Source organism: Gobio gobio (genome assembly GCF_949357685.1).
Source record: "Gobio gobio genome assembly, chromosome: 11".
Taxonomy (NCBI): Eukaryota; Metazoa; Chordata; class Actinopteri; order Cypriniformes; family Gobionidae; genus Gobio; species Gobio gobio.
Genome location: NC_137104.1, coordinates 45875074 through 45897276, shown reverse-complemented (window position 1 = coordinate 45897276; position 22203 = coordinate 45875074).

Genomic DNA, 22203 nt, shown 5'->3' with positions numbered 1-22203 from the left:
AAGGTCACGTATATACCAAAGATAATGATAAGATGTTCCGTTAAATACTTTTATTGACGTTGTCATATTAATTTGGCTTAAGTAATATTAAAACGCAATGTACATAGGATATGTAACACATCGATAATAATTTAAATGTTTTTCCAAATTATGCAAACACTTTTAAACAATATTCTACAATCTGTATAAGCCATTATGTTGCCTGGTAACAGATTTTTAGAGGCGAGTGAAATTGTATTCAATCACAGTTAAACAAATTCATAGTTGTAATGGTTGGTGCGGTGCAGCAGGGATGAATCAGAATCGGACTTCCAACAATAGACAGGTTTATTCAGCGAGGGGATAACACAGCAACCAAACACACAATACCAACCATGGTAAACATATCAATAAGAATAGACAAGGAGTACAGGGAAGTGAGTCCAATAAAATGGGAGCACAGGGAATCCGGGGAGTGCGGGAGAGAGGATGACGAAGTGAGTTCAGTTGTAGGACAGGGAGGATCATGGGAAACTGAGTCCAGGACATTTGTAGTTTGTAACAATTGTATATTACAATATACATTTACATTTACATTTATGCATTTGGCAGACGCTTTTATCCAAAGCGACTTACATTGCATTCAAGCTACGCATTTTTTTTTACTTTTTTTTTTTTTTTTGTCAATTCTTGCTTTTCCCTGGGAATTGAACCCATGACCTTGGCGTTGCTAGCGCCATGCTCTACTGTTTGAGCTACAGGAAAGCTGTACAATATAATTGTACAAATAGTGTTTTTACCAGAACGCATGTTCCTATTCAATACTTATTAAGGTATATCACCATGACTTAAAATGAATTAAACTCAACTCCGCTTAAAAAGCATGTCAATTGCTGAAAAGACGGTGTGCAACATAGGCATGTATCTGCCTTGTTGACCTGCTTTTTTTTTTTGCGACTGGAGAAAACTTGTACCCTGTGACATCCAAAAGGTTCATTGTGTGCAACTTTTACGTATACATTTGCGCATCTCTTATGCTGTATTAAAACAACATAGTTACACATGATGGATGCCATCATTTTATAACGGTTTCGAAAAATATGTTTACATTCACAAATGTCTTACAAATTTATTTTTGTTAGATTAAAAGGTTTTTCAAATGTTTTGATACTGAGATTAAGCTATCTATGCATAGAGCTGCTAATTTTAGAGTTGTAATATGTGTATAATATGTCAATGGACGTGGATGTTTATCATTGCTCAAGTTGCTTAAACCTTTAAAGTGATTATAAGCATTATAGGTTTCTGTAAGTGCTTGTTATTTCTTCTTAATGAGAATTAACTGCACATTGTCACAGTATTATTTTGTCACATTATAAGAGTAACATTTAATTCAATTTAACATAATTACCAGCACTGTAAGTACAATGTATTTAAAGAGTAAATGATTTTGTGTAATTATATTAATTACATCAGACTTGTAGTAAAACTTACTCTACATAATTTAACAGGCCAAGTTATATTTACTTGTCCACTTTGTTAATTTTACCTCACATAGTTAAGTAGATTTACTTAATATCCATATGTGTAAAATGTACATAATTTTTTTGCAAGTTTATGCACAAATATATATGAAGAAAATCGAATCTAAACCTTTTTTTCATTGTTTTGAAAATTATAGATAAAAAAAGAGTGAAACAACTTATTTTAAGTAGTAGATCTTTGAAATACTTTATCTTGTAAAACAGCGTTAAAAATCATTGTTTAAGTTATTTCCATTACTTGAACTTACCGTAAAATAGGACTCTATTGCTTTAAATATTCAAGTACTTTAAAATAAAAATCTAGTGTAACTTATAAAAAGTAGAAAATTGCTTAACTTATTCTGATTAGTTAAAGCAATGTAAAAACATATGCTGTCATAACTTATTGATCATATAAATTTTACAGTGTACAGAGGAATGGAGGGAGAGGAGTAGAGGAGTAGTAGGATCAGGACAATGGGTGGAAGGAGAGAAGGAAAAATTGTAATGATAAGCAGGACGGAAGCAAATGCAAGTTTAACAAGTCTTTATTAGACCAGATACTCAAGGATAAAGATAGATCGTTGCAAAACACAGTCCCAAAAGAGCTGGCAGACGACCAGGAACACAGCTGGCAGGAGAGCTTGACGCAGGGACTGAGATGGGGATCCGGAAGTGTAGCGTGAAGGTGAAGGTGAATCCGTGGTGAGATCTGAAGTGAAGTCATCCAGAGTCCAGTACACAGGGAACAAGAGGAGAACAGGACAGGCACGAGGACGGGAACTCAAACAACGATCTGACAATATGAAATGGGAGAGAGGGCATTATAGGCTGGAGATGATGATACACAGCTGGCCACTGATCAATCTGATCAGCGGCCACGCCCCCCCCTTAACCATGACATACAAACACACACACACACTACATATGAGACTAGAACGAGACAACCGATCTACCAACCGTGACAGTACTCTCTCCCCTAGGAACGCCTCCTGGCATTCCCAGACGACCCTACCTGCCGATGGTAGTCATCGATAAGAGAGTGATCCAGGATGTCTCGAACAGGCACCCAACTTCTCTCCTCCGGACCGTAACCCTCCCAATCCACCAAATACTGGAATCCGCGTCCCCTCCGTCTCGAGTCCAGAATACGATGTACCGAATAAGTAGGTTCCCCATCTACGAGTCGCGGCAGGGGAGGAACTGGGGTAGGCGGATTAAGATGAGAATGAAACACGGGCTTCATTTTTGAAACATGAAAGGCGGAACTGGAGGAAGGTTGAGGCAGACTGTCACCGGGCTAATGATCTTGGTGATAGTAAATGGGCCAATGAATTTGGGAGCAAGTTTATTAGAAACGGAGCAGAGAGGAATGTTCTTAGTAGAAAGCCACACCTTTTGACCAGCGACGTATACGGGTGGCTTAGACTGGTGGCGATCGGCTTTAGCCTTGGTGCGCGCCCCCACGTGGAGTAGAGTCTCACGGGCTCTAGTCCAAGTGCGGTGACACCTCTGGACGAAGGCGTGAGCGGAGGAGACCGCGACTTCGGATTCCAGACTCTGAAAAATAAGTGGTTGGTACCCTACACTACACTCAAACGGAGAGAGACCCATGGATGACACTGGCAACGAGTTATGGGCGTACTCCACCATAGAAAGTTGTTGGCTCCAGGAAGAAGGGTTCTTGGAAACCAAACATCGCAACATTCTCTCTAAATCCTGGTTGGCTCGCTCGGACTGACCATTGCTCTGGGGATGATAACCCGAAGACAGACTGACCGTAGCTCCTAATAAACTACAAAACTCCTTCCAGAATTTGGACACAAACTGAGAGCCCCTGTCAGGAACAACGTCCATCGGGAGGCCATGTAACCGAAAGACGTGATCAATAACGGTAACCGCTGTCTCCTTGGCTGAAGGTAATTTGGGCAAGGGAATGAAATGTGCCGCCTTCGAGAACCGGTCCACTACGGTCAAAACGACCGTCATCCCCTTAGTGGGCGGGAGGGCGGTGACAAAATCTAGCGCAATGTGGGACCAGGGTCTCGAAGGGACAGACAGCGGTTGGAGCAACTCATCAGGAGGTCGGTTAGATGTCTTGCCAATGGCCACCAAAACCGTTGCTTTACTAAGTGCGACTTATACCTGGATGACAAGCCACGTTGGAACAATGACCCCATCGAATAACGTCGGACCGTAACCCCTCCGGATCAAACAAACGGTTCGGTGGGCAGCCGGGCGGAGGCGTTACCCCTTCCAAGGCCGTCTTGACCCTCGATTCGACCTCCCATACGAGTGTGGAGATAACTGTCTTCTCAGGTAAAATACACTCGGGAGTAACCGGGCGTTCGGATGGCTCAAAAATACGAGATAAAGAATCGGGTTTTAAGTTCTTGGAACCCGGGCGGTACGAGAGAGTAAAGTCAAAACGTCCGAAAAAAAAAAGTGCCCACCGAGCCTGCCTGGAGTTGCGTCTTTTGGCAGATCTAATATATTCAAGGTTCTTATGATCGGTCCAGACGATAAAAGGTACCCCCGACCCTTCTAACCAATGACGCCATTCCTCCAACGCTGGCTTGACGGCCAACAACTCTCTGTTACCAATGTCATAGTTACGTTCGGCTGGTGATAAACGATGGGAGAAAAACGCGTACAGATGCATCTTGTCATCTGAGGAAGTGCGCTGGGAGAGAACTGCACCTACCCCCACCTCTGATGCACCGACCTCCACCACGAACTGACGTGTGGAATCAGGGGCAACCAAGATGGGAGCCGAAACAAAGCGACTTTTAAGGTTGGAAAATACAGCCTCAGCTGTATCAGACCACCTGAACATCGTTCTGGGGAAGGTCAAGGCTGTCAGAGGTGCGGCTAGTTGGCTGAAATTGCGAATGAAACGCCGATAGAATTTGGCGAATCCCAGAAACCTCTGTAGGGCCTTACGGGAATCTGGACTTGGCCAATCTATCACAGCCCTAACCTTGTCAGGATCCATGCGCACTCCCTCAGAAGAGAGGATGTATCCTAGGAAGGAAACAGACTGTGCATGAAAATCGCATTTCTCCTCCTTGACAAAAAGCCCATTCTGTAGCAACCTCTGAAGCACTCGTCAGACGTGTTGAACGTGTTCCTGGAGAGATGAAGAAAAAATCAATATGTCATCCAGGTAAACATATATGTACTGATCTACCATGTCTCTCAACACGTCATTGACGAGTGCCTGGAAGACCGCTGGGGAGTTGGAAAGGCCGAAGGGCATAACCAAGTATTCAAAGTGCCCCCTGGGGGTGTTAAAAGCGGTCCTCCACTCATCCCCCTTCCTAATGCGGACCAAATGATAAGCGTTGCATAAATCCAATTTTGTGAAGATGGATGCTCCCTGCAACCTCTCGAATGCTGAAGACATCAACGGCAAAGGATACGTATTCTTTACCGTGATGTTGTTCAGCTCTCGGTAATCAATGCAAGTTCACAGAGAACCATCCTTCTTACCCACAAAAAAGAACCCCGCCCCAGCCGGAGAAGAGGAAGGTCGGATGAATCCAGCCGCTAAAGAATAAGAAATGTATTCCACCATGGCCTCCCTCTCGGGAACAGAAAGAGAGTAAAGCTTGCCCTTAGGCGGAGATTTACCTGTCACTAGCTCTATAGCACAGTCATAGGGACGATGTGTGTTTCCTGTTGTTGCCCCATCTCAGTCTTACCGGAAGGAGAGTGGATGGTGAGGACTTCTCGGCGGAGATCCCACCCGACAGTAGCCTCAACTTTACTATCGGGCTTGATCTTTTACCGGGCATGAATGTAGAAAATGCCCGCGGCCAGCACAGTAAATACAAAGTCCCTGGGACCTCCGCCTCTCTCTCTCCTCCCGGGAAAGCCGGGCTCTCCCTACCTGCATGGGCTCGTGCTCGCTGGAACCGACCGCGTCCTCCTCCATGCCGCCCCGAGATCTGGCGGTTCTGTAGTTCTGACCAGATTGATCACGTTGGTTAAGCTGGTTAATACGAGCATCCACCCGCAGCGCCAGATCGATGAGCTCGTTGAGTCGAGGAGGCAGATCCAGCATGTAAATCTCCGTTTGAACGCGGTCGGCCAGCCCATGCAGGAACATATCCCACTGTGCCTCCTCGTTCCATTTACACTCAGCCGCCAGAGTGCGAAATTCTATCGAATAGTCAGCTACCGAAGAGCTTCCTTGCTTTAGGTCGGCGAGTCTTCGCTACCTTCCGGTCAAAGACCCTCTTCATCTCGGCGGCTACTGCGTGGAACGAGGCGCAGCATGGTTCTTGGTTCTCCCACACCGCCGTTCCCCAGAGAGCCGCTTTACCCCTCAGTAACGTTAGCACAAATGCCACTTTGGATTCCTCAGTCTCAAATGTCATAGGCTGAAGCGAAAAATTCATAGAACATTTAGGGAGAAACGCTCTACAAAAATTAGGTTCACCTGCATAACTCTCTGGAACAGGAAGGCGTGGCTCAGGACGATGGGGTCTCCCAGGCATGATGGGGGGAACGATCGGTGTGGGCGGCACAGTGGGAATGCTGAGTTGTTGGATCTGCTGAGTGAGCCCGGACACCTGCGTCACGAGCGCTTGAACAGCACGTCCGGTGGCAGAAATGCTCTCCTGCTGCTGATCCATCCTAGCGATGCTATACCCCACGAATTCCTCAAACGACGTTGTGCTTGCTGCTTCCATAGTTGGTCAGATTGTTCTGTAATGATAAGCAGGACGGAAGCAAATGCAAGTTTAACAAGTCTTTATTAGACCAGATACTCAAGGATAAAGATAGATTGTTGCAAAACACAGTCCCAAAAGAGCTGGCAGACGACCAGGAACATAGCTGGCAGGAGAGCGTGACGCAGGGACTGAGATGGGGATCCGGAGGTGCAGCGTGAAGGTGAAGGTGAATCCGTGGTGAGATCTGAAGTGAAGTCATCCAGAGTCCAGTACACAGGGAACAAGAGGAGAACAGGACAGGCACGAGGACGGGAACTCAAACAACGAACTGACAACATGAAATGGGAGAGAGGGCATTAAGTAGGCTGGAGATGATGATACACAGCTGGCCAATGATCAATCTGATCAGCGGCCACGCCCCCCCTTAACCATGACATACAAACACACACACACACACTACACATGAGACTAGAATGAGACAACCGATCTACCAACCGTGACAAAAATATGTGCATTCTTGGCAACATACTATCTAAAAGTGAATGAGTCAATACTTAATAGGACACATTCAACAGAATTGTAGAATGGCTTACAGTAAAAGAAACTATATATATATATATATATATATCTCTATTGGTAAATACTTGTTAGTGGTTTTAAAAAGAGTGTAGTTTTACTTAGCTTTTATGACTTCCTGACGACAACCCCCATACCCCTCACAACAGGGGGGTAAGGGAGGCTCCCAAAATGGCAGTCCTGATAAACTCTACACACAGTGCTCAGTTATCGCAAGCAATCTGGGTTCCTAACCGAAGGGATCTAGCTCTACTTGCCTAGGTTTGACGACTACATCAGCACAGATTTCTGTGCTACTGCCACGTCAAAAGTTGAAGGAAGATTGTTTGGCTGTTATATTGACCTCCAAAGTCAACATTCCTGTTTGTCTGAGCCTGTCAAATAGCTCGCTTCTTCGATTCGCATTTTGAGGGATCAGACCCAAAAAAAAAAAAACTTCAGAATGCTAACCACAAGGCCTGGACAATTGCGGACAAAGGACTCAGTCACCGGAGATTCCAGGAACTATAAGAATCTTTCAGCATCAACTGCACCATATACAGTTCTGAAGAAGACGTCTTCAACGCTGTGGATTTCTGAAATGGCTACGCAAAAGCTGATGGGGAGCGACTGCTCGTTGGTTTCTGGCGATGCCGTGCACGAATGCACCGTGGGGAAGGAGTGTCATGTTAAAGCCATGTTAGGCGGTATGTTTAAAGATAATTTTAGAGGTCAGATGGTTGGCTTGATGCGTAAAATCATCGACGATTCATGTGGTTCAAATAATGATTGTGCGGGGGGTACCAAACGTGTAACAAATCTCAAAAATGAAATGGACGTCATAAGAGACCTGACAAATTCATTGCCTGATGAGACAAGCTTGTTTAAGAGCAAAGAACCTATCTGTGTAATCCTCAGAAAGGTTCTGGATGTGATGTGTGATTGTAGCGATGAGTTAGGGGTTACCGAAGTACTCTGTATTTGTACATATGTATCAGATCTATGTGTATCACTGGTGTCAAAAAATTAGAAAACTGACATTAATGAAATGGTTGAAATGCTGGTCAACTACATACTAGAGAAAAACATGATAGTCTGCAGAGATTTTCTTTTCTGGCTAGATCATCTGTAATGTCATTATTAATGTTTTACTTTATGTATGTAATGCCATTTTATAATTTTCTTCAATACTTCAATTAATGTTAGTATATTCAACAATACACTGTTGAAATAAAATGCTGAATCACTTAACTTCATGTTATGATTGTGTCTGACCATTCTATACACCCATCCAAAAACATTTATGGTAGTATAAATACTATGTAAATGATGAATACGGTGGTTTAATGCATCATCTGATTAAATCAACCAAATACTGTATACGAACCAAGAGATGTGTAGAACATCAAATGGTCGCTAGCATTACAGCTAAATGTTGGAAACGTAGTTTTAGTGGAAAGGGGATAACAAACATGCACATAATTACAATTACGCACAAAGAAGAATGGTGATGTTTAAAAAAATAAAGTGGTAAAACACTGTTTCAGAAAAAACTTGAACAAAATCAAATAATTGCATGAGGACGAGTACAGCACCCCTAAATGTTGATAACGTCAAGATATTCATTCTTGCCTATTCATTACCATAAAGTTTTGTATGTTTATATTTATTTCACTGCATACCCGTTAATGAGTTTGCCTTAATGACTCTGAAATGTTTTATTAAGACGTCACAGAGGACCGCTTGAGTAACAACCTAATCACGTCTCTCATTTACTGCTAAGTTTTACCGCCTACAGGTATCAACAACCCAGAACATGTAACAATATCATAATTATATTTATATATATATATATAAGATATCATGCGTAACACCTTTGTAAATGACTAAAAACTAATATTTAAGTTGAACATATATTAAAAATTGTAAAAAAAAATTAAGAGATGTTAAACAATTCTACCGGTTATTGAATAATTATTGAGACAACCATGACGACACATTGTAATGTTGTTTTTGTTCCCGTTTCATGGATCAAACCTAAAAGGCAGATGCCTAAAAGATAGAATTGGAGCGTGGGGAAAATAAAACAGCCTGAATCAACTACCTTTTTACTTAGAATGACTACTTATCAAGGTTACTTTTTATTGAAGTTTGCATATTATAAAAAAAAAGTGGTACCACATCATTCTCAAATGTAAAATGTTGTAACTAACTGTAATAGACGGGAGTGTTTTAAGCGCAATAGTGGTAAATGTAACAGAAATGTGTCTTGGCTTGTGACCACTTCCAAGATAGACCAGAAAGACGATCTGAAAGAACATCATAGTTTAATTTTCTTGTGTTGTATTTTGTTTGACCATGCTCAAAGAGTAGTCGTCATCTAAAAACAGTCGTTGGAAAGTGATTCATAAAACTCAAAATATTATTTTCACTAAAACATGGTAAAACTGTCAACTTTCATATTCAAGTGTCCCATGAAGGAATTGAACAAAATAGGCTATAATTTGCTAGTTAGTTCACATGCATTATTTTACACACACTCAAAAAAAATGATACGTTGGATTTACTTAATTTTATGTCAGCAGGTTCCACGTTCCACGGGTTATGTTGGATTTAATTAACATTGTTTATTTCAGTAAACTTAAGTTTTTTACATAAGATTAATTCAATGCCATTTACTTAAATCAGGTTAACATTCCTAATGTTGTCCAAACTATTCAATTTAATTATAGTAAAATGAATATAAAAACATAACAAATAATACAGTTGTATTGATTATTTTTATTTAGTGAAATACTAAGTTTACAACATTTACAACACCTTAGATCTTATTGGCTATAGCCAGAAGATGGTTTTGTCACATCCGTGGCGTGCCCAAAGTAGTTGTTTGTTCTTATTGAAACAGCTTTAATTGTTATTAGCAGATCCTCAGCCCAAGCACACGCTCTACACTTCACCACAATAACTTCCAAACATAACACAAACTTTTAAATACCAATATAACATTAAGCATAAAAAAGTTTCTCCATTTCTCATCTGGTTAAAAATGCATCAAATAGCACTTTAGTTAAAACATTTACTCTCTGAATTCGCCCCTTTGCAAAGCATGATGGGAAGTGAAAGTCTCGTTTGATTGGGCTACTTGATTGAAGCATGTTATCAAAATGAAAACCAAAGAGTAACAGTCTTAAGTCAGTTTAACATGAAGCAATTACATTTGAACCTGATATAATGGTGTTAAATCAAGAGGAATTGCTTGAATAAAGTGAACATCATAAAATCTTTTTTTTTTCAAGACTTTTTTAATATTTTTGAAAGGAGAAGGCTGAATTGATTTAATTAAAATACAGTTAAAAACACAATATTAAGAAATATTAATACAATTTATAATAGTTGCTGTGAATATATAGTAAAGTGTCATTTATTCCTGGGATCAAAGCTGAATTTATCATCATTACTCCAGTCTTCAGTGTCACATGACCCTTCACTAATCATTCTCATACGCTGTATTTTTCATTAAAAATCAGGACCAATATAATTTTTAAACAATCGGAGCTCTATTCCATAAAATGACAGATGTCAAGCTCCTGAAATGACATATAACCACCAGAACGGCACCATAAACACTCCACATTCTGCACTACATACCAAGTCTTAGACCAGAGCATTGCTTTATATGGACTGATCTCATCGTAGGTATTCAACTTTAGTGATATTAAACTTCACTGTATGGAAAAAAGATTTCAGAATCTGTAAAACAAAACAAAAAAACTAAACACACACATGTGTATGGAATTATAACCTAAAGAAGTAATGCCATTATTATGTCATTCATTGATGTTAATGATAAGCATTTCAATAAAAATAGCATTCATATTTCTGTATAAATAGCATTTATATTGTTATGTTAGTAAGTGGTGTTTAAAATTGCTTTAATGAGCAGGTGAGTTTATGGTGAGATGAAAAACTGTTCTTCAAAAGCAAAATGAATGTCCTATTATCACTGTAAAGCTGCTTTAAAGCAATCTGTGTTGTAAAAGCGTTTATAAATGAAGGGGACTTGACGTGTTGTGGACCGCTTGTTATGGGCCGCTTTGTGCAAGAAGGTCCAAGGCCACTGTTTTGCCCCACACTGTAAAAATATTTTAGTGCTAATTTCCTCTAGCTTTTTCTTTTTGTCTCAACTTTTGTAAATAACAAAAAACAACAACGTTTAGTTGAGTCAACTTGACATTATTTGTTTTCTGGAGAGATGTAACTATTCTGTAACAAATCTTTTGTAGTTGAGCGAATTCAACGTGTTTTTTTGTTTTTTATGAAATGGAAGCGCATGGCTCTGTACGAGGTCGATGGTAGGGCACCTCATAGCGGTAGTAATTTATTGCGTGTGAACGTGCTAAAAACAACAGGTGCTTAAACGGGCGCACACACAGACACACAGAGACACACACGGGTCCCCTGCGCCCTGTAACACCCGCTTTGAGAGAGATAGAGATGTGAGTTAGGAGGACCCTATGGGTCAAAGACCGTCAAACGCTAGTGAGAGGAACTTCAGGAAAATAAAAACAGGTCATAGTATATATGGACGGCAAGAGACCGTCAAGACTTAAAGATTGTAAGATGATTTTTATTTGATCTAAACACTGCAAATTTTCAAATGATCAAAACATTTAACTCGTTGCAGATTTTTGTTTTTTTTTGTTTTTGAGAGGAAATATGTTAAAGTTTCTGCTATGAATGGTGCAGTTTTGGGAAACGATAAATGTTGGAAATGTAGTTTCTGGAATGCGGACACGCTCCTATAACATGACGGCAAAGCACACACACACATAATGTCTGGAATGCGGACACGCTCCTATAAAACTAACTGTCAAAATCAAACACACACACACATAATGATTTAACATAGGGTAAGCCATAGGTCAAAACTAACTGTCAAAATCAAACACACACATCATGATTTAACATACGGTAAGCCATAGGGCAAAACTAACTGTCAAAATCAAACACACACACACACACGATTTAACATAGGGTAAGCCATAGGTCAAAACTAAACGTCAAAATCAAACACACACATCATGATTTAACATACGGTAAGTCAAAAAAAAAAACATTAGCGATGATAGATAGGGTCAAAGGTTAATCCCCTTACACACATACCGGAATAACACCTGCCATAAAGGTCAAATGTTAATCCCCTCACACACACATACATACCGGAAGGCCCGCCCCTAAAGGTCAAAGGTCAAAGCAATCAATCATTTTGACATATGCCAAATGTTATTACTACTTACAAGTTTCACTTTTTGAATGGAATTAGTGAAATAAATCAACTTTTTGATGATATTCTAATTATATGACCAGCACCTGTATGTATGAGTATTCCAAAGATACTCGGATGGTCTACTATTTCCGGTTAGAATTTGTGCAGATCCGTGCACAATCTTGCTTCCTCCCTATTTGCCTACTTATACTACGACCTAAAAGTATGTACTCTTTTTGTGAAGAAAAAGTACATACTTTTGAGTGTGTAGCAGAAGAGTATGCAAGCTTTGGGACATACTACTTCATCATCTTTAAGGGACAGCTCTGCCGCTTAGTTACGTGCATCCTGTCACCGTTTAAACTGGCCTGTCAATCATCTTGTCACAGTTAAAATCTTCCACATTCAATCTAATTGAACTCTACCGTAATAGAGAGAAATGTAGAAAATTTTGTTCAGACGTGCCATGGACTTTTTAGACACCCCCATGTACAAAGAATTGCAGTAATCTAATCTGGATGAGATAAAAGCATGGATAACAGTTTCCATGTCTTTGGTGGACAGGAAGCCTTTCAATCTGTCAATACCTCTTAGCTGAAAAAAGCTACCCTTCACCACCACATTAATCTGTTTATCAATTTTTTATTCGGCGTCGAAGATCACTCCAAGGTTTCTGACTTGAGTCTTAACATTAGAAGCTAGGATGCCCAGATCCTCAGAGAGCTGTTTAGCTAGCTTCGGTGGGCCGAACACCACCACTTCGAATTTAGACTCATTGAGCTGAAGGAAACTGTCTGCCATCCACTGCTTTATCTCATCCAGGCATTTAAACAGAGCAGACCCATTAGAATAGCCCTCAGAGTTCAAAGGAAATCATCAGCATAACAATGGTAAACCACTCCTTGTCTCTGACAAATTAAACCCAGTGGGAGCATATATAATGAGAACAGGACGGGGCCGAGGCATGAGCCTTTAGGAACCGGGGTGAACGGAAGAGATAGAAGTCCCTATTCTACAGCACAGGTTCTCCCCTGTAAATAGGAGTCGAACCAGGCTAACACAGATCCCCCAATACCCACCCACTTACTCAATCGTTCCAGGAGAACCCTGTGGTCCACTGTATCGAAGGCTGCACTAAGGTCCAGGAGAACTAGCGCTGTGCAATTCCCTAAGTCTACCGATAAAAGCTAACTTTCGACACCTTAAGAAGGGCGGTTTCTGTACTATGTTGCGATCTAAAACCTGACTGAAAAGTATCAAAGATATTATTTTTATTTAAAAATAAAGAGAGTTGCTTAAGTACCACCTTCTCTAGCATTTTGGATAAGAAAGGTACCTTAGAAATTGGTCTGTAGTTGTTTAATACAGAGGGGTCTAAACTTGTTTTCTTTAAAAGCGGAACTACAAGAGCGTGCTTGAAGTAAGAAGGCACTTGCCCCTCCGTAAGACTCTGATTTACTAAAACTGTTATAGTGGGCCCCACCACGTCCCACACCTGAATTAACAGACGGGGCGGTAAAATGTCCAACGTGCAGAAGGCTGGCTTCAGATGTCGGACGATATCCAGCAACTCAGACGAAGAGACTGGCTGAAATGTGGTCAACTGACCCCCAGCGCCCGAATCGAGTGGTAGTTCCAGGCTGCTTTGAACACTGACAGAATTAGAGATGCCGGCTCTGATAGCTGTGATTTTGTCCATAAAAAAACTGCATCAAACTTTTCACAGGCTCTCCCTGTATGCTCAAAAACATTGTGACTGGCAGGACTCATAACAGAATTAATCACACGGAATAGAAAAATTTTTCGGGCTATGCTGGTTTTTTTAGATTAAATTCGAGAAATGTTTCGCCTTAGCCGCTTTTACAAAGTGCTGATAAGACAACATATGCTCTCTTAAAATCTCGAAAGAGACCTGCAGTCTGTCTTTCAACCATTTCCTCTCTGCCTGCCTCCATTATTGCCTCAACAAACGACTCTCATCATGAAGCCATGGCTGGGATATATTTTTCCAATATATCCAATATCCAATCCAATATATGGTTGCACCCCGTATTAAAATCTACGACACGCTCCTCTACACTCTAATTTGAAGAATTGAACTTGTTTGCTAGCTTGTGAGTATTGTACTGCTCTGAAAACTTAGAAACAGAAACAGCATTTATGGACCGGGCACGACGACCAACTACCCCTGGCCCCGCTAGCCGCCTAGCGATAGTGACATTAAACGAAATAACAAAGTGATCTGATTATCCCAGATTCTCTATAGACAGATCACCCACCGGGACACCCCAGGACAATACCAAATCAAGAGTGTGCCCCTGTTTATGTGTTGCACCAGCCACTGACTGCGTCAAGTTGAAGGAATCCAACAGTAACAGGAAATCTTGAACTAGGGGCTTCTCAGGGCAACAAATATGAATATTAAAATCGCCCAATATAACAAGGCTGTCACCACAAGTTGAAGCTTGTTAAAGCTGGGAGGTCTATATATTGGTGCAAACATAACGGGTTTAATCAGGGCGACTTTAAACACTTGTACTTCAAAACTAACATACTTGTCAACTGTTACCAGCCTACATTTAAAAGAATTCTTAAAAACTGTCGCAATCCCCCCTCCCCCCAGTCCTTGGAGAGTTGAAAGCGTTATAGTCTCTAGGTGAAGCTTCAACGAGAGAGCCACGATTACAGTCATTAAGCCAGGTTTCAGTCAATAAGAAGAAATCCAAACCACGTGAAGAGATAAAATCATTAATTAAAAATGTTTTGTTATTTATAGATTGTATGTTCAAAAGGGCTATCTTTGTAATTGAACCTGTGGCCGGCTCACTTCGTTTATGTAGGATTGACACATATTCCAGGGAGCGAAGATTCACAGGGTTAACCCCTCTCTTCCCGAAACGCTGCTGCGAGCCTTCGATCCCCGTTGACCACACCCAGCGACGCAGAGAAACCACAACCAGGTAAGAGTACCTTACAACCCGACAGTGCTCCGACGGTCCGCATAGGCAAACCGATGCGCGTTCAGATAATAGAGGATTACAAGACCATTGACCACCCGCATAGCCTCCGCAAACATCCACCGCCGACTCCCGAAGACTTAAAAGAAAGTCATGCTCATACACTAGGAGAGAGCTGGCCCTCTGCACCTGAAATGCAAAGAGCAGGATTACAACATAGAAGACAAACAAAGACCGACGGCATGCCGAATTAATCACAGGCGCCATCTTGATATATAAAACACACAGACAAAGAATCCTTATTATTGAACATCATCCATTGCAACGAGGTCAACCCCGCCCTTTCTCTTAGTTTAAGATTTCTCTCTATTTCTTAGTAAAAGTTGCCTGCAGCAGCTTAGTTACTAGTTTTCTCTTAAAACCTATTCACAAAGAACTTTTACTGCCATTTAGGAGAACTCTTAGTGCTAAGATAAAATGTTTTACGGCCACTGATCTCTTAAACCACAAAAAAAAAAAATCTGAAACTGTGAGTTTAATCTTTCTGTGTCATCAATTGAACTTAATCTGCCTGTTAATCTGCCAAAAAACATGTGCTCCAACAAACATTTAAACATGATAAACATCTGACATCATGTATACTGCATTAGAAAAACAGGAACTTTCTGAGCAAAAATGTTTTGATGAGTGCAAGTTGTTAAGTTGTTTGTATGAAGTTGTTTGTTCTCTTCCCTTGGGCAATTTAAAGAAAACCAATACTTGTAAGTACAAGATTAACACGAAAGATATAGGCTGAAACCTGAGATCGTGGATCCTCTTTCTTGTTTTACTTTGGCTAAGATCACGCGAGTGATGTGACTCTTTTCAGTAGCCTATCTTTTTTTTTTGTTGGAAAAAAACTTTTTTTTTCTTCTTTTTTTTCAGTTAATCAGCAACTTTTTTAGGAGTAACGGATACAGTTGCACATTGCACAGTTTACAATAAACTCATACATTTCCCTTTGGAATTCATGAGTTTTCCTATGCTGCTCCATTGACCTTGTATATGGCCTTGCTGTATTTTTGTGCTCTGACAAAAGTGACTTGAACGCACCTGACGTCATAAACACAACGTCCCAACTCTTAAATACGAACTTCCCAGGAGGACTTGAACGCACCATAACATACACTCACCTAAAGGATTATTAGGAACACCATACTAATACTGTGTTTGATACCCTTTCGCCTTCAATCGTTTACACACCTCTTTCATGAAAAGTATCAGCTAAATATTGTGTAACCAAAAACAGAAATTCAATTGAATTCATGTCCAAGACCATTGTTACATTTTAAAATGGACAAAATACAAAGACTCAGAAATCAAAATAAATAAAAATGCAAAGTTTAAAATCAAATGCATTATTACAATACAATGATAAAATAATATTTTTCACTAGGTAAGGATGAGAAATACCCTTTTGATATTTAACTTGGTGAACTGATTTAGTAGATCTAAAGAAAAAACAAAACATTCAACAACTGGAGGAAATTCACAGTTATAACACAGTCTAGATGTAAAGACTTAAATACAATTGCATGCATACATTTTGTAAAGCAGGTGTAGATTTGACTGTGTGTGAAGATCAAATCTATGTGGCTGCATTTATCTGTGACTTTGTGTAAATCATGCCCCAAACAAAGGTGAGGAGGGTTTACAATTGTGATGCAAATTTTAGCAATATTGTAGCAGGGAGTCAGTATGAGAATGTGAGTATGAGATGTGACTTGTCAGTCAGGGCTAACTGCTCAGCTAGTAATTTATCTAGCTGTGTTTGAAGACATGCAGAACTAGCTCCTACTACTGGCTGTAGTCTCTAGCCTCTGGCCAAAAATCCTGAGATGACGCAAAATGACAATATTTGCGTCATCTGAGGATTTTTTCCAGAAATAAAATGCATAATTTTCTTCTCTCAGGGGGACATGAGGGGGAAAAGTACCATAATTTGAATACACTACCGAGTTTCTACTGATAGAAAGCTTAATGCTAATCGCTGAAGTAACGTTTCGGTTACTAACGTAACCTCGGTTCCCTAAGATGAGGGAACGAGTATTGCGTTTTGCTAAAACGCTATGGGGGAATTCCTTTCCTCGAGATATTGAAGCAAATTTTTATCCAAAAATACCATGTACACGCAGTGCAGCTGCACAGCTCTCAGCAGGAAGCAGCTGCGTGCTGATTGGCTGTGCCGCTGCAACTGCAGCAACCTATGGCGAGACCGTGGGGCGGGACGGACCAATCAGGTCCTTCCAAATTCCCGCCACAAGGGGCAACAGAATTTGCATAGCCAAGGGTATATAAGACCCACTCTCGCAAGGTTAGTCAGGTTAATCGACTGAAGCGACTCCTGAGCAAGTGAGCAAGCACGGCAAGCAAAACGCAATACTCGTTCCCTCATCTTAGGGAACCGAGGTTACGTTAGTAACCGAAACGTTCCCTTACGAGAGTACTCTCGTATTGCGTTTTGCTAAAACGCTATGGGGGACCAATGCAAAACGCCGTGCTTGCTTAACGGCTCTAACGCCGACGACACCAAACCCAGGCCAACCTAGGTGGGCCCGTAGTATGATATCAATAAGTCCCAAAATGAGCCAGACCTGAGTCAAGCCCTTAATGAGAATGAACACGATATACGTGTAATATAATATATAGACCGGACATAGTCGGGCCAGGAATAATGAATGGCCAGATAATTCGAGCCGTATAAGGAATGTGCTATGACTTATACAATACTTAACCCAGACCGGACTTTTCGAGCCTTAAGGGGTTAAAACTGTACACAGCAAGAAGCCCAGCCTATAAGGCCGGGACATCTAATATAATCTGATAAGTGGACGGGGAGGCCCAGCCTGCCGCCACACAGATATCATTTAGAGAAATGCCAATAGACCAAGCCCACGAAGAGGCCATGCCTCTAGTAGAATGGGCTTTAATGCCTAAAGGGCAGCTGAGATCTTTAGACTCATAAGCCAACGAGATAGCATCTACTATCCATCGTGACAAGGTCTGCTTTGTAACCGCGCACCCTAAGGTGCAGCCGCCAAAGCATACAAAGAGCTGTTCAGTTGCCTAAGCAGCGGAACGCTCCATGTATATCCTCAGCGCTCTGACAGGACAGAGCAAATTAGCATCTTCTTCATCTATCGGTGATGAAAGTGCTGAGAGTGAAATGACCTGTGCTCTGAACGGAGTTGAAAGCACTTAGGTACATATCCATGTCTTGGTTTGAGGACGACTTGAAGTCGTTTGGCCCAATTCCAGACACGAAGGCGCTCACAGAGAGCGCGTGCAGATCACCCACTCGCTTAACTGATGCAATCGCTAGCAGAAAAGCGGTCTTTAGTGACAGGAGCTTAAAGCTCACCGAATGCAGAGGCTCAAGTGCAGAGCTCTTCATGACATCCAAGACACTGGACAAGTCCCATATAAGGACTGAAGAGGGGGCGAGGTGGGTGAAGCCTTCTAGCCCCTTTAAGGAAGCGAACAATGTTAGTCCGTTCACTTGAATGTGATACGCTGCTATAGCAGCCACATAATTTTGAGCGTGGAGGGGGAACGACCCGCGTCCAGAAGCTCTTGTAAAATGTAAGCACTTCTGACACTTCACAATCCTGTGGGGTCAGACTTCGCGCTTTACACCAGTCCGAAAAGACTGACCATTTGTCTGAATAGAGCCGCCTGGTCGCGGGGGCTCTAGCTTCAGTAATGGTATTCAATAATTTTTCAGAGAGGTTCTCATGTACCCGCTGATGGGCCAGACATGAAGCGCCCATCGATCGGGACGGGGATGCCAGATCTGCCGTCCCGCCTGCATGAGGAGGTCTCTCCTCAGCGGGACCGGCCACGAATCTGTATCCGACATCTGATTCAGTAGTGAGAACCAAGGTTGATTTCTCCAAAGCGGGGCTATTAAAGCACAGCGCATCTGCTCTCCCTAATCCTCTCTATGACCTGAGGTAACATTGAGATTGGGGGAAAAGCATAAAGAGGAAGGTTGGGCCATTCGTGGGCCAACGCATCCTTGTGCTTGGAGAATTATATTCGGCATTGAGCATAGCCTTGTGAGGCGAAAAGATCCACTTTTGCCTCTCCAAGAACTGCCCCAATTGTCTGAATTGCACCTGGACAGCATGTCCGGACACAAATTCAGAATGCCTGGCACATGAGTCGCTCTCAGCGTATTGTGCTCTGCCCATATTAGGACTTCTTACGCCATTGTGTGCAGATCGATTATTTTCAGACCGCCTTGGCAATTTATATAGGCTACCACCGACCTGCTGTCCGTTCGGACCAGGGCATGGTGGTGCTTTATGTACGGAAGGAAAGCTCTTAGCGATAGCGTGACCGCTTTCATCTCTAGACAGTTTATATGAAGGCTCTTCTCCGAGTCTGACCAGAGACCGGAGACTGGCCTGCCCTCGTGAAGGGCTCCCCAACCTAGGTTGGATGCATCTGTCAAGATAACTTTCCACTTCGTAACAGTGCCCAAACTCACGCCCGTCTGGTACCAGACAGGATTTTTCCAAGGAGCCAGAGCCAACACACAGCTGTGGTCTACCTTGATTTGCAATCGGCCCGAGAGCCATGCGTGAGCTGGAACGTGGCGATTCAGCCAGTGCTGTAGGGGCGCATGTGCAACAGACCCAGTCTGAGAACTAGCGCCGCCGAGGCCATGAGACCCAGCATCCTCTGAAAGTGTTTGAGAGGAATGCGTGCACCGGACCTTAGGGAAACCGCTCGGATCTGAACAGAGAGCGCGCGCTGTGACGTCAGTCGCACGCTCATCTGCAGTGAGTCCAATACTGTTCCCAGAAACGAAACTTTCTGTGTGGGAGACAATAAACTCTTGCCACGTTGATTCTGAGTCCCAAGCATTCTAAATGGTTGAGAAGCCAAGATCTGTGGTTTAATAACCATCTCTGACGGAGCTATTCTGAGCCAGTCGTCGAGATAATTGAGAATTCTCATTCCCCGAAGCCTCAGCGGGGTTAGCGCCGCTTCCATGCACTTTGTGCGGGGAGTCAGAGATAGACCAAAAAGGTAGCACCTTGTATTGGTAAACTTTTCCCCTCGAAGGCGAATCTCAAGAATGGCCTGTAATGAGGGGCTATTTGTATGTGGAAAAAGGCATCCTTTAGATCCACAGTGAAAACCCAATCACCCGGCGGATGTGCGCGAGGATTTGTTTCATTCTCAACATTCTGAACGGGCGCTTCATAAGGGCTTTGTTCAGATGTCTGAAATCTAGAATGGCCTGAGACCACCACCCTTCTTTTGGCACAAGGAAGTAGCGACTGTAAAAGCCTGACTCGCTCTGTGAGGGGTGCACTGTTTCTACCGCTCCCTTAATTTAACAGTTTGATATTTCGGTTCGAAGCACGTGACTCATGTCACTTCTCACCGCTGTCTCTACCACAGTGCGAAAGCACGGTGGTCTGCGAGCGAACTGTAGCGAGTAACCTTGTTATCGAAGCCAAGGCTTGAATTAATTTGTGGGGCGGGTCACTGAGTAACAGGGACCTGTTAGCCCGGATGCATTGTGCTAGTAGCACTGTGAGAGGCGGCGTGCACTGAATGGTGACGCACGCCTTATTGGGTCGCCTTGGAAGTGGCGCTTACCAAGGGGATTGTGTTTGTGTACAGAAGAGCACGTTGCTCACGGGCTCATAAATAGTAAATAGGGAAATAGTGTTCCCAGCCGCCTGAGTGCAGGGGGCCGGAGAACGCAGAATAGTGGCGAACGCTTTGTGTCGCCGGGGAAATGGTGCATGTGTACAGGCGAGCGCGTTTGTTGCGGGCTCGTCGATTGTAGGAATAATGTTTCCAGCCGCCTGAGTGCAGGGAGCTGGGGAACATAGGGAAGTGCTTGAGTGTAGGGGTACAACTTTGATGTTGGCACCTGCCTACAGACGAACTCGTAACACTGTGTTTAGATAGTGTTACTGTAAAGTGGACGCATTCTTGCGGATTAGTCCACGTGCACGTTAGCGGCAGGGCTAATGGATAGCGCGTGCTCTGCAGGCGCGGGTCTACCTAGCCACTAGAAAGCTCTGATTCATTGTAAATAATGTGTGGTGGCGCGCACTGTATAATGGGCGCCACTACATTAGAGTATTCGCAGCGTACGCCAGCGAGCGAATTCACAGTGGTAAACGCATAACAGCGTCAATGTGCAACTTAGCATGTTTGGCCACAGGCTAGTTATTGCAATGTTACATCTCCAGTCACCTGAACTAAGGGAACTGGGAGAATATCAGGTTTATTGAGTGATTTGTGGCACTGAATTAACAGTGCTTATGCAGGAGTGCACACTATGTAGTGGACACATTGCCTACAGTGTTGAACCACTCCAGCCGCCTGAATAGGGGAACTGGGAGAAGTGATATTTGAGGGGAAAAAGGCGCAAGCTTAGCAGCCATTTTATGACCTCGTTATGCTCAGATGGAGAGCGTGTGTTATGACGCGCTCTAGTCAGCAAACGCGCGCTGTGCAGAGAGCGCGCGCTGCCATATAAGGCTGTTTACCTTTGGCAGCAAGCGCGCGCTGCAGCGAGAACGGCTGTGACGTAAGCGCGTTCTCGATATATCCAGCAGCCTGAGTTCGCATGCCTCTCCTCTAGCATTCTCTGCCCGCGGCATATCAGGGCGGCGGGGCGAGAGAGAAGGAAGAGTGAGGAGAGCTTATGTTGAGTTCACTCGTGTGTAGAAGTGCACATCTTCCATCCGCGTGGCGGCAGTATCACATTCTCTGTCAGCGGCCATTTCAGGGCGGCGGAGTAAGAGAAGGAGCGAGTGAAAAGCCCCGTATGCCCGCGGAGCCATTAGCACAGCGGGAATAACATTCTCTGTCCACGGCCATTTAGAACGGCGGAGGAGAGAGAGGGAGGCGCGTGGAGAGCTCCATATGTCTGCGGCGTCATCAGCGCAGCGAGGATATAACCTTCTCGGTCAGCGGCGCGTTTCAGCGCGACGGAATGAGAGAAAGGGAGAGCTCTGTATGTCCGCAGCGGGGATATAATGTTCTCTGTCCACGGCCATTTTAGAGCGGTGGGGATGAGAGAGGAAGGAGTGAAACTCTGTATGCCCGCGGCGTCATCACTGCAGCGGGGAAAACCTTCTCCGTCCGCTGCGCTTCTCAGCGCGACGGAACGAGAGAAAGGGAGAGCTCCGTGGGGTATCACATTCTCTGTCCGCGGCGCCTTAGCGCGA